This window comes from Pogoniulus pusillus, chromosome Z, assembly GCF_015220805.1.
Source record: "Pogoniulus pusillus isolate bPogPus1 chromosome Z, bPogPus1.pri, whole genome shotgun sequence".
Taxonomy (NCBI): Eukaryota; Metazoa; Chordata; class Aves; order Piciformes; family Lybiidae; genus Pogoniulus; species Pogoniulus pusillus.
In genome coordinates, this window is record NC_087309.1 from 9,629,852 (window position 1) to 9,636,722 (window position 6,871).

Consider the following 6,871-nt stretch of genomic DNA (forward strand, 5'->3'; position numbering starts at 1 on the left):
ATGCTTCTGCCAAGAAATAATCTTTGAGGTCCCTTCCCACCTGATATTCTACATTTCTTAGAATTTTTGTGGCATAAATTTTGGGGGAAAGTGTATTAGTCAAGAAAGGATGTGTATTTGTCTTTTTCAGCATTATGTTACCCACATAATAACGTGCTAACATGCAGCTGCTGCTGCAGTTTAGTGCTAGAATGAGATGAACAGGAGTTCTTGGAGCCCAGCAGCACTTGAGAGAGCAGCTGGGACAGCTTGGGCAGTGTTAGGAGCAACAATGGCCAATTCAAACTCCCAGGAGCACGGTGCCCAGAGCAGGCAGACAGAGTGTGGCACAGGGGTTTGTGTTGCAGTTCATGCATGAGGGCATGCAGGGAAGATGCTGAAATCTACTTGTAGATCCAACAGCCAAGAAAGCACTTGAGGTCTGTGCTAGAATGATGGGCACTTGCCTCCACACTTCAAGAAGTGCATCCACACAGCCACTGAGATGTCTGATGGTTCCAGACAGACCTGATGAGGAAAGAGACCTTAGTACAGATAATTGGCTTGCAGCAGGTGCCCAGACCCTTCTCCAAGAGACATACACCTGCACAAGGTGCACACAGATTGATGTGTTATGTCAGGTAGCCAAACTGCAGGAAACAGTTAAAAGACTGCATAGTATTAAAGGAGCCAAGTCTGAAGATAGATGGTTTCAGCATCGTGTTCTGGTGACAGGCAACACCAAGCATGACCCATCTTGGACCCTGGTAACTCGGAAAATGCGGGCTCTGCTACAGCCTCCATCCTCCAACATTGCAGCCAGTAACACATATGAAGCATTAACAACTATGAACAACCCCAAGCAAGGTCCATGAGGAGAACTGTACCAGCAGCATTCAATAAGTGTCACGAAAGGACACAACATGGGTTCTCCAGAGTCACCCACTCTGAGCACATCTACAGTGCTGAGAGGGAGTCGCAGGAAGTGTGCCGTCCTCCAGGATCTAAAGTTCAAGATGTTGCTGAGTGTTTGCCCCAACTTGTTAGAAGAAAGGATTACTGTTTGTTATTACTTGTTCACATGGGTATGATTGACACCACAACCTGCAACCTGAGCACTGTGGAGCAGCAAGTGAAAAATTTTGGGGCCAAAGTTATTTTTACCTCCATTTTACCAATGAGAAACGTGGAGACAACTAAAAATAAGTGTCTAAAGCATATCAAACTCTGGCTCTGTCACTACTGCCATCATGAAGGTTTTGGAGTTTATAACAATAGGATATTTTTTTCTTTTTTCATAAGAATCAGAGTTGGAAGGGACCACAAGGATCATCTAGTTCCAACCCCTCTGCCATGGGTAGGGTCACCCTACCCTGGATCAGGCTGACCAGAGCCTCATCCAGCCTGGCCTTAAACATCTCCAGGCATGGGGCCTCAACCACCGCCCTGGGCAACCCAGTCCAAGCTCTCACCACTCTCATGCTGAGCAACTTCTTCCTCACATCCAGTCTCAACTCAATCTCCCCACCTCCAGCTTAGCTCTATTCCCCCTAGTCCTGTCACTCTCTAATGGCCTGAAAAGTTCCTCCCCAGCTTTCTTGTAGGCCTCCTTGAGATACTGGAAGGCCACAGTAAGGTCACCTGGGAGCCTCCTCTTCTGCAGACTGAACAGCCCCAACTGTTTCAGTCTGTCCTCATAGCAGAGGTGCTCCAGCCATCTGAGCATCCTCGTGGCCCTTCTCTGGACACACGACAGCACATCTATATCCCTCTTGTAATAGGGGCTCCAGAACTAGATGCAGTACTGCAGGTGGGGTCTCACCAGGGCAAAGTAGAGGGGCCTCCCTTGACCTGATGGCCACACTTCTGATGCAGTCCAGGATCTGATTGGCTTTCTGAGCTGCAAGTGCACACTACTGGCTCATGTTGAGCTTCTCGTCCACCAGCACCCCCAAGTCCCTCTCCTCAGGGCTGCTTTCCAGCCAGTCACTCCCCAGCCTCTATTTGTGCTTGGCATTGCCTTGAGCCAGCTGCAGGACCTTGCACTTGGTCTTGTTGAGCCTCATGAGGTTGGCTTGTGCCCACCTCTGCAGCCTGTCCAGATCCCTCTGGGTGGATCCATTCCCTCCAGTGCCTCTGTCCATGACACCAACAAAAATGTTGAACAGGACTGATCCCTGAGGGACTCCACTTGTCACTGGCCTCCACTTGGACATGGACCCATTGATAGCCACTCTTTGGGTGCAGCTGTCAAACCAGATCTTTATCCATCCATGGGGTCCACCCATCAAACCCAGATGTCACCAGCTTGGAGACCAGGATGCGGTGCAGGACAGTGTCAAAGGCCTTGCTCAGGTCCAAGTAAAAGACATCAGTTGCTCGCCCCTCATCTATTAATGTCATGACCTGTTCATAGAAGGCCACCAGATTTGTCAGGCAGGATTTGCACTTGCTGGAGCTATGTTGATTGTACTCAATCACCGCTTCACTATTCTCCTGTCTGAGCCTCCAGGAGGATCTGCTCCATGACCTTACTGGGCATAGGTGAGACTGACTGGCCTGGAGTTCCCTGGCTCCTCCTTCCTACCCTTTTTGAAAATGGGAGTTATGTTTCCCCTTTTCCAGTCAATGGGGACTGTCACTGGACTGCCAGGACTTCTGGAATATAATAGGGGACAGCTAGAAGTAAGTGTGTAAAGCATATCAACCTCTGGTTATGTGACTAGTGTCATTGTGAAGGTTTTGGAGATCATAACAATAGGATTTTTTTCTTTCTTTCCTGGCCATAACCTGTTAGATGGCTTCAGTACTTTACTATCAGAGGCAAGGGGGCATCTTTGGCAACAGGCTAACCAACTTAAACAGGATTTAAACTGAAGATCTTGGGGGAGTGAGGGCCAGAGTGGCAATGTTCAGTCCATTACATCCAGATGAGGAATAAACCTGGCCAGTCACAGCACTTACAAAATTTCTTCAGCTACCTGCCATATTGATAATCGGAATCTACCTACCTATCAAAGGTGAATACTGTGTGCTCAACTCCCTCTCTGAAACTCCTGTGCAGCAGTGCATGCAGCACGGAGGATAAACAAGGAGTTGGAGATCTGTGTGCAGTTGAAGGGCTGTGATCTGATTGCAATTATGGAGGCAGGGTAGGGTATCTCACATAGCTATATATTTTTTAGGAAAGACAGGACAAGAAGCCAAAGTGGTGGGGTTGCTCTACATGTGAGAGAGCAACTAGAATGTATTTAGGAAGAAGTTCTTCACAGCAAGAGTGATTTGCCATTGGAATGGGCTGCCCAGGGAGGTGGTGGAGTCACCATCCCTGAAGGTGTTTAATAGGAGTCTGGTTGATGCACTTAGTGCCGTAGTTTAGTCAATTAGAAGGGTTAGGTGACAGGTTGGACTGGATGATCTTAGAGATCTTTTCCAACCTGCTAAATTCTGTGATTCTGACCTGTGCACAAGGGCAGATGAGCAAATTGAGAGTTTCTGGTTAAGAAGAGACAGGCTAATACCTGTACTGTCCACCATATCAGGATGAGGAAAGTGACAAGCCCTTCTGCAGACAACTGAAAAGAACCTTGCAGTCTCAGTCCCCAGTTAATATTCAAGCACCATTTACTCTAAGCTCAGGAACAGGGCATCCTGAAAGGTGAGAAATCAAATAAATTAGCCAGGAGCTACTGAACAAACTTATGTGGAAGAAGAAAATATGTAGAACATGGATGAAGGGGCTGACCACTTGAGAAGAATACAGCAATGTTGTCAGAGTACATAGAGATGCAACAAGGAGAGCTAAGGGCCAACTTCTTACATAACCTGGCAAGGAAGATTCAAGGACAACAAGAAAGGCTTCTTCAAGTACACTGGAGGCAAAATGAACGCAATGTGGGCTTGCTGGTGAAGGCTGAATGCTGAAGTGCCCTGGTGACAGAGTACAGAGAAAGTGGAGCTGCTGAATACAGTTTTTGCTTTGGTCTGTACTTCTGCCACCAGCCCTCAGGAGTCCCAGACCTTTAAGATCACAGAAAGTCAGGAGGAAGGAAGTCTTTGCCCCAGCTGAAGAGAATTGGGTTGTAGATGAATTAAATAGACTGGACATCCACAAATGCCTGTGGCCCAATGGGATGTGACCACAAGTGCTGAGAGAGCTGACAGAAGACATTGATAGGCCACTCTCCATCATCTTTGAAAAGTCTTTCAGAACAGAAGAGGGGAGGTGCCTGAGAACTGCAGGAAAACCAATATGACCAGTTTTGTTCAGTGGCCTGGATGAGAGCACAGAGTGCACTGTCAGCAAGTTTGCTGATGACACCACCAAACTGGGTCCAGTAGCTGACACACCAAAAGGCTGTGCTGCCTATTCATCCTGACCTGAATGGGCTGGGGAGATGGGCAGAGTGGAACCTCCTGAAATGCCGCAATAGCAAGTGCACAATCCTGTGCCTGAGGAAGAATGACCCCATATATCAGTACTGGCTGGGAACTGGCCTGATGGAGAACAGCTGAGAGGAAAAGTATCTGGGAGTCCTAGTGGATAACAAGTTAACCATGAGCTAACACTGTGCCCTTGTGTCCGAGAGGCCAATGATATCTAGTGATGCATAAAGAAGAGTGTGACCAGGGGGTTGAGGGAGTTTCTTTCTGCTTTCCATCTACTCTGCCCTGGTGAGGCTGCATCTGGAATACTGTGTCAAGTTCTGGGCTCCCTAGTTCAAGAAGGACAAGGAACTGCTGAATAAAGTCAAGCAGAGCCACTAAGCTGATAAGGAGCTGGAGCACATACCTTGTAAGGAAAGCCTAAGATAGCTGGGTCTGTTTAAAAGGCAGGACAGACTAAAGGTGATCTCACTAATGCTTGTAAGTATCTAAAGAGTGAGTGTCAGACACTTCTTACTGGTGCCTGGTGATGGGACAAGAGGCAATGGACACGGACTTAAACACAGGAGATTCCACATAAACATAATAAACAAAATTCCTCACTTTGAGAGTGGCAAAGCACTGGACAATGCTGCTCAGAGAGGCCATGGGGTCTCTCTCTTGAGTCATTCGAACCTACCTGCACATGTTCTTGTGTGATTTACTCTAGGTGATTCTGCTCTAGTAGGGGCTTTGGACTAGATGATCTTCAGAGGTCCCTTCCAACCTCTGCTGTTCTGTGGAATGATTTTAGCATTGTGTAAATAGTTGGAATTGAATATGGACTAGAGTTTCTCTGTCCTAGGAGTCTACGTGCAATAGCAAGAAGCTGCGATGTCTGCTGAAGATTCTCGTGGTTGTAACAGCTGGAAATCTCAGCACACTGGTAAAAGAAACACTTGAAAACTAAGTTCAGTGCTGAAACAAGCACTCACCTCAGGCACAGCTTCAAATAGCAGAGTGCTTCTTCAAAAGAAGGGAAATGCACAGCATGAATAGATAACGGTGAACACTTCCTACGTCCCCAATGCCTGGTGGCGTGATGTGTCTGGTTTTAAGGTGCCTGTATTTTGCAATAAGCTATTACAAAAAGAGTAAGGTTTGTTCTCTTGGATGCCATTCAAGAACACCAATTATTAAAAGAGTAAAAGCTCCACGTCAGTTAGATTGGTGTAGATAATCTTTTTAAGCCGTAGTCTGTAGACTGAGCTTTCAAATGTAATCCTAAGGTGAAAGGTGTGGTTAAATTCATGATATCTTTGGAAATTTTATTAATTTAAAGTAAGTGTTTTATTGCAGTTTGTCTTCAGTCTTTACCACTTGGGAGTTTTCTTAACGTGCTTATTGCAAATTCATGTTGAAAACAGAGACCATATTTCTGTCACAAGGTCTTTACCACGATTAAAAAGCAGATTATCCTGTAAAGCAGCTAGGAATGAGTTATGCTAAAAAGCAGGTTTTTGTGAATGAGGCATTCTACTAATTTTTTTTAGAATAGTCTTTGTCTTCTGACATACTTGTTTGATGGGAATTCTTAACTACCTCCTGTGAGTTAGTACATTGTGTGTTCTAACAGTAGTGGTATTAGTAATATATTGATCTCCTGTTTTAAAACACTGTAATTGTTACTATGAAGGATAAAGAATATTTGTATAGAAATAATTATATTTAAAAATTGGCAAAGTAATTGTCAGTTCTGTTCTTAGGTGAATAATACAGAACAGCAGTCGTGCACACATATATTCAAGCTTGTGCAATTTATGGGGGATATTTTGTGTATTGTAAAAGCTTGATCAAAGTCTTTTTATGGCTGTATCAGTTCACAAAATGAGACTTTTAAAAAATATTATTCAGATTTTTCCTTAGCACCACAATGTTAGCACCTTTTTAATTTATTTTAGGTCTACTTAGCAATGTTCTCCTGTACTCAGTCTTGTGTGAAAAGGAGTTATGAGTATGTTCTTGGCCATCCATCCACACATAAATGGTTTTAGATTTGATGCTACTGGTTTTAAAAAATGGATGTCTTGTTTAATTGCCCAAGTGTTTATTTGTTAAAAAACCCTCATATGAAATAAGGTTCAAGCTTTCTATTTAAGACTTGAAAGGTCACTAAAAAGGGATCTAGCTCAGTACTGATGGGAAAATTGCAGGAGTGGTTTCCTGACTGTCGAATCTTTACCTAGCCCCTTCTGACTTACGAGGGTTAGATCAAGCCTTCTTGGAGCCTGGTATCCCCTTTCCCCCTTTCAGAAATCAGTGGAATGACTGCAAACAGAATTTTCAGTGTGAATTTGGTGGTGATTTTAGAGACAAGATCTAACTGTTCTCTGGTGCAGGGCTTTTGTGCAGTTTTTGCTGGGATACAGTACTTTGAGCAGCTGATGGTGTAAATTAACAGCAGTTGGCATTTCAGTTGCTAACGTAAAAATCCTGAGTGCATTGAGGTGGGAATCCACTTAACCTT